Source organism: Haliaeetus albicilla, chromosome 6 (genome assembly GCF_947461875.1).
Source record: "Haliaeetus albicilla chromosome 6, bHalAlb1.1, whole genome shotgun sequence".
Classification (NCBI taxonomy): Eukaryota; Metazoa; Chordata; class Aves; order Accipitriformes; family Accipitridae; genus Haliaeetus; species Haliaeetus albicilla.
Window position 1 is genome coordinate 45757309 of NC_091488.1, and position 16108 is coordinate 45773416.

Consider the following 16108-nt stretch of genomic DNA (forward strand, 5'->3'; position numbering starts at 1 on the left):
TAATACTTGATTGATTTGAATTGCTTCTCTTACTTTTGGGAATATTTGCATTTTCTCCGCTGCCTGGGCAAAGAGAAACTCGCCAAATATCTCAAGCAAATTTTGTGGGAAAGCTGATGTAAAATCCCTTTAATCAGTAGTGTGGAAAGGAGTGTATTTATCCTGTAAAACCCTGTGGTCAGATAACTTTCAATGAGAAATATGAGCCTGGCACTCCTTCGCGTTGTGCTTGATAAAAAAGGGTTGAATATATTTTTGTCTTTTTTTCTTTAATTTTTACTCACTTCATTAGAACTTTAAAGTAGAAAATTACATCTTTACACCTTTTGCCTGGAAAACCCAATGGACGGCTGACAAATTAGTAAGACTGTGCCTTTACAAATATGCAAAGAACCTGAGTAAGCGGGAATGGAAGGAACTTCTAATCAGACTGCTGAAAATGCCATGTGGCAGAATATAAGGGAGGCAAAAGCATAAGTCCCAAGAGTAAGAGGATGCCAAGCAAGAACGGTGGTGCATCCAGGAGGGAAATATGTGTATTGTGCTAGAAGAGTGTCAAGTGCCCTGCTGAGAATTCCCACCACTCAGCCCCTCTTGATCCCACAGAGCACACACAGTTCCGCCACCGGCTATCCAGTGATTTTGAATGTTTTGTTGTCATCTCCCCGAAAAGCGATCCCTGAAGTCCCCAGCCTCTGTCCCAGGCTTGCGCAGCCACATTTATAGCAGAGTTCATGAGGAGTACTGGAGCAGACCCTCACCTCTTTACATGGGGATCTACCCATGGCTTCTTGTACCCATTTTAGGACTTTTTAATAATGTTGTGATCACAACTGCATTAGTCTGAGACCAGTGTTTCTCACCGTTGCAGGGCGGCTGCTTCAGAATCAATCCTTTCTTCTTGTCTCAGATATTTGAATGGTCACCTTCAGGTTTCTCTGTCCACTTCCACAGAGACTATCCCATACCTTGGGATCTTCCAGCTGCTATGAAGCCTGAACAGAACTGGATTTCCCAGCAGGGGACAGTTAACACCTCTGATCGGTAACAAAGCTGTACCTGTAAGGTAAGTAAAGAGTGAGAAGCTGATTGATTTCTGGAAGCAGCAATCTTGTTTGTCCCTTATTTTAAGCTGTGGTGGCAGCTGAAAGTCATCAGAATGGACCTACCTTGTTCTACAACATCGTTTTTTAGGATGTGAATTGAATGCCGTTGTCGGTGGGAGTTGGGCTCTTGGCTTGCAGGACAACTGTTTGTGCTACCAGGCCTGCAAAAAAAAAAAAAAATTCAGTGGTCAGGAAACCCTGGAGGGAAACAAGAGCTACCTGTGCCCTAAATGACTGTCTGCAAATGCCACACGGATCTCCTGCTGGGTGCTAAGTGACCACGGAAATGCACACCGTGGTCACACCAAGTGGGAGCTGAGAAGCTGAGGAGTGCTGTGCTGACACGGCCCTTACCCTGTGTGGCTGGAGGCATTCGACACCTACTCTTAAAGCTTTTGTTCCCAGCAGATCACCTTTCTGGGAGGTTGCTCTGTCACTGGCAAATATGAGGGGACGTGGTACCAAGGGGTAGGCCTCTGTTATCTTTTAATTCCCTGCAATGTGTGTAAGTCTGTTAGGTTATGGAAGTCAGTAGGAGAGTTGGTGTTCAGGCGGCGGTGGAAGAGCTGTCTGTTTTCAGGTGAAGTGCTCTTAATGAGACATTTTCGGAGCTAGCTCTTCTCGGTGTTTCCTATCACCTCGTGACCTACCACTTCCCTTTTCCTCCCATTTAGTTTAATTTGAACATTAGTGTTTGCACCTTAACCTCCCAGTCTGCAGGGAGTGGGGAGAGGACATGCATCCGAGTAAAACGCCAGCAGTGGCTGATGCCATAAATCAGAGGGATTTTAGAATCTGATGACAAACCAAATTCCTGTCAGAAAAGAGCAGAGCTGACCCCTCCCAAACTGTCATCGAAGAAGGGTCATAAAAATCACAGCTGTCACCAAAGCATGCCGGGCCTCTGGGGGACATGCCATCCTGGGGACTCATCTGCTGCCTCCACGGCCAAATTCCAAGCCCTCAGGCACATTCCACTTGACATTTTGTCACATCTCTTGCTGGTGCATCTGTTCAGGGGCATTAACTCTTCCTAAATCACTTTATCCCTTTTTTTTTTTCCTCAGAAAAAACAAGGCTATGGGAGATGTAGAAGTCCGAGCCGTGGTCTGTGGCACAAAACAGAGTCCAAATGTTTAAAAATTGGCAGCCTTCAGGGTAACTAATCCTGTAGGCCATGTTGTTACAGTAATAGCATCAGAAATAAAACCTGTGTTCACATAAACTTCAAAAAATTATTTTAACTCGCATTCGTACACCCAAAATGATAGGAAATCTTCCCAGTTGCGTCCCCTTGAGCTTTGGCCACAGGCAGAGATCCCTTTCCAAGGGAGACGGGTGAGTGTGAAGTCAGACCACGATGGCTATGGTTGACCTGAGATGACTGTACACTCGGTAGTGGCATGTAAAAGTAAAGACATTGAGGGCCCTTTCTTAAACCATTTGATGGGGTCCAAGTTCTAAGATGCTTCCGTGTGCATGAATTAAACGAATTTTTCTCTGTTCTTCCTGTGCATGAGATAATAACCAAACTGCGTGACATCAGTCCTAGAGCCAAAAAGCTAGCAGTCCTTACAACTAGGATGGCATAAGTCTTATGACACAGGCATTAAAATTCACAATTACAACTTGTCCAGCAGGGATAGCAGCAGAGAGACTGTGCCTCCAGACATCAGAGGGGCTGTAATGTATTGAAGAGTCACTGTTGTTTCAGAATCACAAAATTTGAATGCATGTGGGCTAAAGGTGTAACTAGTTTCACTGAGGATGGGGAATGACAGACATCTGGCTGAGAAGAACTTGGGGAGTATTTGCTGGACTTCTCATGTTACTAGTGACAAAACTTCTAAGAGCTTCTAAAAATAATAGGTGTAATTTCTTTACAAGCAGTATCCTGCATCTGGGATGAAGTAGCTCACTACCAACTCTTGTGCTGGACAAGGATTTAATAACTAACATACACGTCATTGATAACATCACCACCAGTGACAGCAAAAGTGTATTTGTCATGTGCAAACAGAATTGCATGAAACAGTAACTTAATTTTTATTTAAAACTCCAAAGGCCATTTCCCAATGCTTGTAAGTATTTCTGACTGGAAAATTTGGAAAAGCTCAGCTAAGCCTGGGAGTCCTTTGTGGATCCCCTACCAGATTAATGCTTGCAAGAAATCATTGTGTGCATGTGGAGAATGCTGTTTTGTTGGGTATGGATGGAAATATAGCTGAATGGAAATCACACTGGTTAAAAGACTATCTGAAAGTAGTGATTAAATAAGAAGCTGTCAGATGAAAAAATGGAGAAAGAGAAAGTAGCAGGTGGTTAATATGATTTATAAATTTAAAATACATGGATGAGAAGTCAAAATAAAGCAGTTTTTAAAATAAAAGTGACCAGCAATGCTTTAAAGCAAAGATTTAAAAATACATTAGGAACAAGAAAAAAAAAAACTTTCTCAGATACAGGTAGCTTTAACAGCAAAATTGTAAAGTCAGAGGTGTTCAGGCCACATTGTATTTCAGTTCTACAGACAAAATAAAGCAGGGGGGGTGGGGTTTATTACATATGATAGTATGGATGGAGTAAAAAGTTTGAGGTCTGTAGCAAAGGAAGCTGCAAGACGGAAGCTACTTAAATCAAAGTTTCTTGAAGTAGTGAGGGGAACTTCCTGAATCATACTCTTTTCACAAATCTCGGGAATCTGGGAAAATCTGGAAGTTTTGGAGGATTCTTACTTTTGTTCTGAGGGTTAACAAAGGATAGAGCCATGGGAAAATCTTGAGACTCACAAATGCCCGTTCAGTTTCCAGCATGAGAGCCCACAGTTTGGAAAGCAATGGTTCAAAGTCACATGCATCGAAGTTCTCAGTAAAATAACGATGTCCCTTTGCCCTCAGTATGCTGAAAAACCCCTTCAGTTCTGTATGACTCTCTAAATGAGCAACAGCTGAAAGCAAATACAGTTAATTAGGATTTCCTCTAGTTCCCTGCAGGTATCAGAAGGGAGGTTTTCTTTGGTGTTCAGCTGATCAGACATGTTCTGGTGAGTTTTCTGGGTTCGGGGGAAAAAAGTAATATTTATTTTCTTGCTTTGCTTTTTCCTGAGGCCTGAGAAATCACCTGAAGTCAAAGACAGCTCGGGCACAGGGCTTGTGGGAGGCTTGTGCCATGCCTTGCCCTTGGCTTTGGTCAGGCTTTGGTCTTGGAACTTAATGTAAAAGTAGCTGGGCAACATGCACGTCACAAGTCAGCGATATACAGGAGGTCCCAGCAGACGGCCTGGTGGGCTCTTCTTTCCTGTGAATCTCTGAAAATACTTTCAAGAGTAACTTGAGAAGGTTCTGAACAATTACTAAAATTAAACATTTTAAGGTCCACAAACCAGGTACATTTTACCAGAGAGCTTAAAAGAGACTTGCTGAAGAGCGCTCTGAGCTATTCCTGTTGATATTTCACATGTCCTGGAACACTGAGACAGTTCCAGATGACTGGAAAAAAAAAGCTAGTTGTTGTTCTTGTGTTCAAGAGGATAAATGGGATTGCTCAAGCAAACACAGGCACATTAGCCTGGCATCAGTCCCAGGGAAAATTATAGAAAAACTCATAGGAGACATGAATGGTGAAGAATTAAAGGATACTGATGCAATTAAAGACCATTGGTGCAATAATATGGAGAGCAGATCCTGTTGGAAAAAATTAAGATCTCTTTTTAGAGAGTGATTACAATGTGACTGATAAAAGTATGTTTGCTGGCCAAAGCACTTGATTTTGTGCAATGACTTTCTGATGTAAGCGTCAGCTTATACAAATGTCTGGGTTGTGCTTGTTGGTGAAGAATCTTCCACTGAACCTTTTTTTTCCTTCTTCTTCTTTCTTTTTTTTTTTTTTTTTTTTTTTTTAAATGGGAGCTTGTTTTATACAGGATTTTTCCCATTTGGAGAATGGAAACCATATGTTTTGCTTTTCGTGTATATTGAAATATTTCAGTTTGCTAAACGGAAGCAAAGCTGTACTTGCCCATGATACTGCAAAGTCTAATCACAAATGTAGATGTAATATGCTTATGTATTTTCCTATTCCATCCTAGGGGTAGGCTTTTCGGTGGGGTGCGTCTCCATGAAATGTTCTTGTGTCCATCCTGGGCTGACCGCAGCTCTGTCTCAAATCCCATTCTTCGTGGGGAAACCATGAGGACTCTCAGCACTTCCCTGGACAATTTCAAGTTTATCAATCTACAACCAAATGACGCAGACTGTGGATTCACTCAGCGCGCCTCTGGAGTTAGAACAGCAAATCTAAAGATGTAGGCAATAGCTTTGAAAGCTCCAGACCTCGGAAGTTGGAGCCTAAACCAACCAAATGGAAAGAAGAAAGGGTTTACAGGAATTTTCCCCGGTTAACACCTTCTCTGCTAAGCCTTCTGCTGCAAAAGTCTCCTTTGGAAGCAGCTGGTTCAGGCGACTGATGCAAAAGTGAGACTACTTACGCTACTGCTGAGTTACGATAGCAGCACGCAATGCTTCTAAGGCTCTGTAACCCCCTCTTTGCTCGCACCCCAGCTTCGTGCTGGCTCAGGCAGCCTCTACCCTGCGCTGCTCTGGAGGTCTCACCTCCAGCAGCACGTGCTGAGCGGTGGACGGGTCGGAGTACTACGGTCCTACAGAGCACAGTGAATGGAGATTAGCTTGAAGTTTGGTCTTTAATCGCCTTATGTTTTGTTGCTTTCAAAGGGCAAAACAGAGCATAAGGGTCTTTGTTCCCATTCCTCTCCTTGTCGCCTCTGTGGCTTCCTCAGTCTTCTCCCCGTGCTCAGCAGCCCCCAGGGGTTCTTCCTTCCCCGTTCCCTAAGGATCCTCCTTCCCAGACTGTCCTTCCCCTTTTTCTCTCTTCCTTTGGTCCCTTTCATTTTCTTTCCTAGCCACCCCTTGTCTCCAGCCTTCCTACCTCACAGACTCCCAGCTGGCGGCTTTCCACATTCCTCATCCTTGCTCCTGCTAGCCGCTGGGTTTTAACGTCTTGGAAACAATCTCTTCTCTCCCATATCCTTTAACCCATTGCATCTGGAAGCTGGTGCTGACACAGCTGCGGCGGCAGAAGGGACTGCCAGCAAACTGCCCACTCCCATGGCTACCACTGCAGCCTCACAGCTGTTATTCTGCTTCCAGCTTCCAGGTTCAAGGGTGGGATTTTTAAATTTTTGGGGTTAGGATGGGAGTACTTTGAATTTTGCATCAATTGCCATTCATTAGTTATTCCTGAACTGCTCCAATCCAAAAAGAAAGGAAATCATATGCAACTGTGTTGATCCTGGATTTGCCACTTTCATCCTTCAAAAGAAATTTAAGAAGTCGCACGCATGTGGCAATGAAGAACCATCACAGAAAGGGATAGCATGTTACAGAGCAAATATTGACAGATATGCAGCAATATCTGTCCCACTCCCGCTTTTGCTCTCTCTCTCTCTTTCCCTCTTCATTCTTCTATCTCAACAGCCAGCCCTGTTTCTGCTTTCTTCCATCTGGCAGCTCTCAGAATAATCTCACCCACCTGTTAAATGAGAGAACGTCAAGTTAAATTTACAGCAGGGCCTGGAAACAGGATGCTACAGAAAAGTATTTTAATTAAAATCCTCTAATTGAATGCATGCTTCCTTGTGAAAAGGGAGCTGCCAAGAAGGGCCTGATGTCACCACCTCTACCCCCATTTGCCACGAAAGGAGAGCAATTGAAACCAGCTCGCAAGGTGGAAAGAGGAAAGGGCATTTCCAGGGAGTTTTCCAGCGTCACCTTTGCCGTGCTGTGAGATGGTTCACGGGAGGATTGTCCTCTTTTTTTTTTTATTTTGTTTACCAGAATCAGAGCTGAAGATGGTACAACAGCTCTGCTACTTCTGGCCAGGCACTGTGCAGGGTAGCAAGCTGCCATGTGTGTGTAAGGATGGGGCAATATCTGTGTGAAACCTGAACTCTGGATAGAAATCCGAAAAATATAAAGCCCGCCTCTGATGAGGAGATCGCCACCACACAAACTCTCCTGGGAACGCTTCGCGCTCCGCTTTGCTAGGCAATCCAGCGGGATTTTAAGACCTGGTTTACTGCGGTTGCTGGAAGAGATGCATGAATGGAGAGCAACATTTTGACACGGAAAGGAAGATGGAAAGACGCAGCAAGAGACAAACATCTGGGGTTCCCATTTGAAGACTCTGGATGACCACATCTGGCGCCTGTGGCTGGGGCAGTGGAACCCCTTCTGGACGCACCATCAGCCTGAGATCTGCTGCAGATTATTAAATGCAGCATTAATACGTTAAACTGCAATTGTCCGGTAACTGCACAGAGAGAGGAATAACAGACTGGGTATGTTCAAACAAACAAGAGCGGGAGCCAGGAGGAAGTATTTGGGGAGAAGGGGGAATTAGCAAGTGCTGTAGAACTGCGTCACTGCAATGTAACTCTAACTCTTCTAAATACTATGCAAATCCATCGACACTATACACTTCCTGTAAGCATGAAACCCCTGACTTTTATTTCCTTGTTAGACAGTAGTTAACTGTTACGAAAAGAGAGTTACAGAGAATAAAATGCACAGTACATGCCTCTATCTAAAGACATAGTAATACTACTAACAATTCACAACATTCTGCAATATTTACAGGTTTTTCCATTAAGTTGCCCACAACATGCGGAGGGGAAGTTTGGCACCACCACATGCCTGCGCCTCCAGGCTGGTAAAGGTCATTTCCCAAGAGCCTCAGGTCACAGAGGAGAAAAGTTCCCGGCTCCCTCAGGTGTTTGCCAGCCCTCCTTCCTTGACAACAGAGAATCCTTTCATAAAACACATTCATTTTATGTTTCGATATTTTTATGCTTCATTGGCCTATTTAGAAATTGGAAAATCTTACATCCCCTCTTGAGAAATCTGGCAGGCATGTTTGGCTCATGCTGGGAAAGCAAAACCACTGGCAAACCCTCCAGCCTTTGCTAAAATTTAAAACGGACAGTCCAAGCGCTAAAGGCATTTTGAACACCCTTTGGGAATGCTGGGGACGCAAGCATAAAAGAATTAAGACCTAGGGAAGGGTAAATTTTTTTTCCACAGCAAATTCTGGGGTGCAAGGGTGACTTCCAGACCAACGGTACAGCTCCCCAAAATAGTACGTAGGTCAGGTTTTTAGGGTGATGGAGAATAGAGAAGCCAAGACTTTTGTCCTTTCAGCTTTTTGAGTCTCACCTACATCCTTCTCAAATGGAGAGTAAGCCTAGCAGCAGCTCTGAGAAAGTGTGGTTGAGTGCAGTCACAGTTTGCACACCAGGAGTAGTATTTGCCTATTCTTCAGCAATTCACGTCACCAAATGTGGTCTGGAAAAATGCTCAAGCATTGCTTTGGTGGTGAGGAGCACAGCTGGTGGACCAGCAGTGCAGGGCCAGTGCTGCAGATGTGGGGAGGCTGAGAGGAGGGACAGGGGTTGGAGAGAAGCTCGTAGGATGGCTTGGAAGAGAACTGCTGACAGTAAAGATTACTCTGCCAGGCAGAGCTCAAAGTGAATATTTATATATACACAACATCTTATGCAATCCAAGATAATGAAAATGTCCCATAGATGCTTACCACTTTTTTTAAAGAAACACCTGGTGAAGATGCTCCACTGTATGAAGAACAGTCTGGTGTTGAACTAGTGCACAAAAATGGAGAAATGCCCTTGAGAGACTGAAAGTTTCTGTAACACTGCTTTATAGCTGCATTAACCACAGTGCACTATAAAAGGTATTAAATGAGCATGGAAGTAGGGTTCAGATCCTCAGCTGATGAAACATTTCTGTAGTTTGCAAAATTTGCTTTTTTGCTTCCTGCTAAAAAAATCTCAGGACTTTGCAGGCATACAATGAAATACTAAGATTCTGCCTAAAATCCTCTAAGTAATCTACAGCACCACGAGTGTTCAGCCATTCACTTAATTTGGACCAGATGGATCTCATGAGTCATTTTCAAGCAATCAGAAGGTAACAGTTCAAGAGCAAGAGACAGCAAAATATAGCTAGTGCTGTACTACAAGCCTTGCACAGTATACGCACAGAGTGCCAGGAATATCCAGTCCTGCCCAGTTGTTATCAGGCTGTTAAGCTGATATATAAAAGACAGTGAGAAGTGTTGTCACTTGCAGTGGGGATCAACAAGGCTGACTGAGCTCCAGAGCAGTGACTATAAGTAGGAGAGGCAGTGCCTTTTTAAAGAAAGTTTTAAAAACAGAATAGAAGATAGGAAAGAAAGAAAGAGAGAGAGAGAGAGAGAGAGAAAGAAAGGAAAAGAGAGAGAGAAAGAGAGAAAGAAGGAAGTAAAGAAAGAAGGAAAGAAGGAGAAGGAAGGAAGGAAGGAAGGAAAGAAAAAGCAGAGGTTCAAAGACAGCAAGGCTGAAAGGAACTTCCCTGCAACCATTTTGTCTTTCCCTAATGCTCATGGTAGGGAAAAGCTAAGTGTGAGTAGTCACAGCGACTGTGTAAGACCTGTTTCGATGAAGCAAACACTCGCCTGGTTCAAGCAGCGCCCAGCTGAGGAACCGTCTGCAAGGAGAGGCGCATTAGGTCGATGGAGGGTTGTTTTGGGTCCCCTGTTAAAGCTCAGCCCCGTGCTGCAGTTGACCTAGAAAAGAGGGGCGATGGCAATGAAAGGGCTTCCAGTCGGTAGATGCTCGTAAGAGACAAACCCTGCCAGCACGCGGTGATGCTATCTGGCCGCCTTCTTGTGGCTTTTGGCAGCCTCAGTAATTGCAGCCAGCGTCTGAGAAAGTCGTGGTGACTGAGCTTGCCGTTCAGTGCTCGAAGCTGTCACTCCAAGTTGGGTGTGAGGCCAAGCTGTGTGGCCAGAGGCCTGTGTGGGTGTGAGAAGCTGGCCCTGTCTTTTGTCAGCCTGCGGCTGCTCTTTGGGGACACAGCTCCAATTTTTAACGCTGCCAGCCTGGTATGTCTCACCGCTCCAGTGACCGTTTTTAAGGAAAATGTTAATCACATGTATTAGTTACAAAGAAAAGACCGTAAAGTCCAAACCACTCAGGTTAGTAGCATTGTTACTGGCACAGTCTGGAGCTTAAGGCACTTCTGAGTCATTACCATCAACTAAATGAGTGTAATATTTGCAGTGAGGAAACGTTGCATTTTGCAGATGTTAAGGCTTTTAGTTGAAGAAGCCATCTAGCGTGAGGGCATCTCTGGGGATACCACATTGACACGTATGAACCGCAAACCAGAGATACGAGTGCTCCAGAAGACCCTGGTGAGGTGCTGGAAGTCACCCCCATTGTGAACAATCTGTGTGACACCGCTGAAGGGCTTGTTTGGCGATGAAAGTTTCCAGGCTGCTTCCAGCTGCATACCTAGAAGGTATCAAAGTGCTTGAACACTTTGGGGTGGTTGAGGTCTGGAGAGCGCACCAGCACTTTCCATTGCTCAGCAGTTGCTTACTCTTCTCCCAGAAGTGGGTGCAAGCTCCAGAGGAGTGTCCTGGACCCATCGTTCCCACCCTGCATCTGGAGCCACCCTTCCTTCTGCCTGTCCAGGACCACGTCCCGGAGGGACTAGTTTTGGAAACTTGATAATGTAAGGGGGAACCCAAGGTGTTGTTCAGAGGAAAGGTTTGACTCTTTCCCTAGCAAAAGAAACACAGAGCTGTAACGAAAGCCTACCTGTGCTGGAAATTCTGTCACATACTGTAAATTCCCAACCTCTCCAAGGCTCTTCCTTTGCCTTTCTCACAATTTTCCTCACTGCTGTACTCCCTTCCTCTCCTCTGCAGCCCTTCACCATTCACATCCTCACTCTGAACCACTCTGCCCTCTCTTCTTGCTATGCCCCACATTTTTCCGTGCTCCCTCAAGCTCACCCATGTCACCTACGTTGCTTTTGGCCTCTTCCCTCCTGCACCCCGGACTCTCCTGCATGTCCCCAAGCTGTGACCTTAGCTAATTACAGCTCCCCATGTCACTCTCCCTCCCTGGCCCTGTTCCCCAGGCTCTCCCTGATTCCCTGTCTGGCTTTCTAAGAAGTTGCCCCTTCCCTCTACTTTTCTAGGTTCATTCTCTTCTAGCTGTAAGGCGCCTGCCAGCCTCTTACAGGCTTTCATTTCCAGGAGTATCCAGCCAGTGGAAGACTTTTGAAGTTTTGGCTGAGGACTGGCTCAATCCAAAGTTACTGGGAGCGACTGCCCTGTTGGTCAAGAGTCTGATAGAGAATGTTGGAAGATGGAGCTGGTTTGGATACTGTTGATTTGTGTCAGCAGATCCTGAGGGAAAAATATTGCTATCGGATAATTCAAGACTCATTAGTCATGGTCCTTTCTCTTGTTCTTTTCTTGGGCTCCCTGCTTTCTCCTGAAGGTTGTTCAGCCTTTCCTCTGTCCTAGATGACTTTTGCTTTTCTTTTTTCTTACCACTTTTTCCTCCCTAGTGTTCAGGTTCTAATGAGAGATACATTAATTAAATTGAAAAGAAATGAAAAATATTGAGTCTCAAAAAACACCCTCAAGACAATGTCCAATCACAAGTATAGAAAAAGCTGATCTTGAAGTGACTGTACAAATCACAGAGAAAGACTCAAACCCAAACTGTATGTGAAACTGCAAACGGGGTGGAGAGGGAAGCAAAAGGAAAATGCATGACAAATCCACATGAAGTGTCCCAGACAGCTTTTGTCTGCACAGAAATGGTTTTATGGGATTCACTGTGGAAAAAAAAGGAACAAAAAAATTAAGGAGTTGGGTTCAAAAGATCAAGTTGCATTTTCATTGATCTCAGACTTGTAAGAGCTGCCCCATCAATCACAGTTGCTTAAAAATTCCTATTAATGGCCTCAAGTGCTGGGGCCGCCCATATGGTTCATCTTTGTAACATTTGGGCATCTCCCTGGGAGCAGTGTAAGATCTGTCAGTGTCAGAGCCAGACACTCTGCGCTCATCCCTCCATTCCCACAAGTGGTGTAAGGAAAATAACTATCACTACAAGGCTGAGGAGCTCCATCTGATCCAAGACAAAAGTAGCGCCAGAGGATGAGAAAAGAAGAAAAAACAGATTATTTCCCTTTCAGAGATACTGGGGACAACTGCAGACCTGGGTAAAAATCCCAGTGTGTGGTCCAGGAGGTGTATGGGACAGCTTCAAGCCAAGGTGCTGCATGGCATTGCACAGAAATAAACGCCTGTTTGCTTGTAAGGAGCTGAGAAGAACATGGTTGGTGGAGGCTTTCAGACTGGAAAGGAAAACTAAGAGGAGAATCCCCTAACATTATAGTGAATGATGTGATTAACACCATGGTAGGCTGGAAGTCTTGTCAGGTACAGCTCGAGTTTGTCTTGTCCTGAGGAACAAAGTCAGCAAAGTGGTAAATCACTGAATGGTGACTTTTAGCCAGAGTTTTGTAGGTGTGCAGTCAGGAGCTGTGTTCCTCACTGGTAGCTGACTCATGCCCATGGGCAGCAGATGTGCTTTTACTGAGCTGAAGACTTTGGCCGCGGGCTTTGGCATATGGACATCCCTATTACTATGGACAGAATATTAGGAATGTGCTTGATGCTGAGCACATGTTTAAGATTTTCCCCTATTCAGAGGACTATCCCATCTAGCCAAACTGATTCCACACTCTTAATGCCATCAGTTTTCCTTGGAGACTATTCAGATCCAGAGCCAAAATTCAACAAACAAATCTGTCTCTCTGACGGGCACAATTTTTTCTTTGTGGTAAGTTCTCCTTTCTTGCATTGGGGGAATTGCCATGAGGATACATTTTTGAACTGGATCTTCAACTCAAGTCCACATTGGACTTAAGCAGCAACAAAATAACTCAGAAATGTACACTGAAAATAATTGTGCTGCAGCCTGACTTTGGCAAGAGTTAGAGCACATTCACTTTGCCACTGTTGTCCCAGAAGTTGAGTTGTCGGAGGGAGGGAACACGTCTCCTGTGAGAAAAGGCTGAGAGAGTTGGGGTCATTCAGTCTGGAGAAGAGAAGGCTCCAGGGACACATTTCGGTACTTAAAGGGGGCTTATAAGAAAGATGGGGACAAACTTTTTAGCAGGCCCCGTTGCGATAGGACAAGGGCTAATGGTTTTAAACTAAAAGAGGGTAGATTTAGATTAGATATAAGGAAAAAATTTTTTATGATGAGGGTGGTGAAACAGTGGAACAGGCTGCCCAGAGAGGTGGTTGATGTTCCATCCCTGGAAACATTCAAGGTCGGGTCGGACGGGGCTCTGAGCAACCTGATCGAGTTGAAGATGTCCCTGCTCACTGCCGGGGGGTTGGACTAGATGACCTTTAAAGGTCCCTTCCAACCCAAACTATTCCATGATAGGTATAGTTGGACAGTTTTTAGAATCTGAAATAAACACCAGGGACCAGCAGATTGCTGCTTTAACAGTTAAGCTTTAAATGTGAGCAGTGTCTGTTAACGTATTTGTTCCCCACTGTACTTTTATTGAAATGGAATGAAGCTGCATCAGGGGAAGTTCAGACTGGACATTAGGAAAAAGTTCTTCACTAAGAGCGTGGTCAGTCTCTGGACAGGCTCCCCAGGGGAGTGGTCACAGCATTAAGCCCATCAGACTTCAAGGAGCGTCTGGACAACACTCTTAGTCATATGGTTTAATTTTAGGTAGTCCTGAGAGGAGCAGGGAGTTGGACTCGATGATCCTTATGGGTGCCTTCCATCTTGAAATATTCTATGGTTCTGCTTCGTGACAGAGCAAGTAGGAGCCATCAATATGGCCACGAGGTCCTTTGAGTTTGCAGGGTCTTTCTGCAGAGAAATCTGCAAGGCGAGAAGAATATTTACAACCCCTACTCCCCTCCTGCTCTCGATTTGCCCCCAAATGGGTCACCACTTATTAAAAAAGGGGAAATATCTGTAGCTAAACAAGGCCAACGAAGTGTCAGAGAGTGATCATGTCCTCTCCAGGTGGGCTGAGAGTTACCTGGGATGCACAGCGTAGGTGTTGCTCACACCAGGCATGGGCTGAACAACAGTCCACCTCCTGAGGGCTGAGCAGAGAAATGCTGTGAGAAAAGTCTCCGGCCACAGAAGCGGGAGGAGAGCTGAGATGTCAGCGGTGTCAGCCTTCCCTCTTCAGAGAGCCAGCAAGCGAAGTGCTTGCAAGCAGGAGTAAAGTTAAACTTGTTGAGCAGAGGTCGGCCGCATCCTGCGTGTGCAGGGACCCTCTCCTGCTTCTCCTCCTTTGTACACACACACACACACACACACGCATAATTCCATTGCCATCAAGCTGTTTACAAGCAACAATGCTGAATTTCAGTGCACGTTCACTATTTCACACATTTTCATCTAGTCTCCTTTTTCTTAAATACTTATGCATCAAATTTTTGAGGGGACAAGAAAGGCTGCCTTCATTTCCTGGACACCTTTTTCTTGCCGGTTCTACAAAGTTTCTCTCTTTGTAGCTTCAAGAAGCCACTCCGATTATTTTTCTCTTGGCCAGTTTGTGCTTGCAGGAGCAAGAACACTTTTTCTGGTGGCTGCCTCAGGATCCCGGCACAATGCCATAGTCTGTGAGATGAGAAATGGTGACCTCATGAATAGGGAGATGGAAAAGAGGGGGCGAGACTGAATTTTTGGTTTTCTACATTTAAATCCCATCAGGCTTTGTGTTTTCATTTCAAATTCTTTCCAAAATACTGTATCTATTTTCCTCCAAGATACTATGATGGAAATGACTTTACGCTTTGCCTCCACTGATTATTTTTCTAAATAGAAAGAAATTATTTGTCTTCAAAAGGATTTAAAATTCATTCAATGAAAAGCACCCAGAAATAAAGAAAAAAAAAAATGGGAAGATGCAAGTGCTGTAGAAACAGGCAAGTCCCCAAAAAATTAAAGTTCCTTACAGATGGCCAAGTTAAATAAGACCTGGAGAGACACATGGTTCTCCCCCCGCAGCACCCCTGAACTCTGGGGTGTGGGCTCATGAAATGCCTGGGAGGTAAAGTTGGCCCCCATTGTGTCTTGTTTAATTTGGCTGCTTGAAGTACTCACTTTTTTTGTAATTTGGCTCTTCCTACAGCTCTCACACCTTCCTTTAATGTAAATGTCCTTTACATTTTCGACGTGCCTTTTCCCCAGCCCTCCATACCATGTTATTTGGACAACTCTCTCTTTTTCTCTGTGCACCTACACAAGGCTGCTGGCACAGGGCTGTGTTTATCCGCACACCAAGGGAGAGTAAAACCAAACTGAGGAGCACCGTCGGCACAAGTACTGTCTTTCCAGGGGTGCCCTTTTCAGCTCTGCCTGCTGGTAAGGAGCCAGCAATTGTGCCCCAGAGATTTCTGCTGGCCAGCAGCAGGACTGCTCCGGAGCAGCATGCTATGGTCCAGTTTTCCCACCTGTGCAACCCGCAGCCTTAGCTGGAAACGTTCACCACCACCTTGCCGTGGGTCGATGATAAAATACTAAGCCCGGTCCCACTAAGCCTGCATGTCTGCATGATGTTGCAACAGCGACGTGAGAAATATCGCTCAGACTACCGATGCTCGGTGGTGTCAGTCATCGCACAGCACGCTCTTCCTCCCACCTGACCTAAATTTTGAAAGTATAAATCGAGCAACATTACCTTTAATACAGTACCAAATTGGCAAAGATGGGGACTTTGTCATCACTTCTACCAGTGACTAGTTTTGCAATAAATGGAGCAGAGACTGGTGTAGGGAATGCATGGCCAAGGGCAAGTCTTTTGTTTAGTTTACTGTCTGTAGAATGGGGCTACCCTGCCTTGACCAGCAAGGGAGGTACAGGGATTACCTAGTTACTCTCTATCTGCCTTGGCCATGGAAAGCAGAGGATAAATTTTCAAGTACTATCACAAAGAGGAGGTTGTAGGTATTTTTCTGGCTATATAAAGCAGCAAAAGGTCTCTTAAAAATTAATCAACATAAAATAGAACTTAATGGGAAAATCTGAAATTATGTTTTGTTGCTGTATGAAAGTCTTTATTTACACATAAATG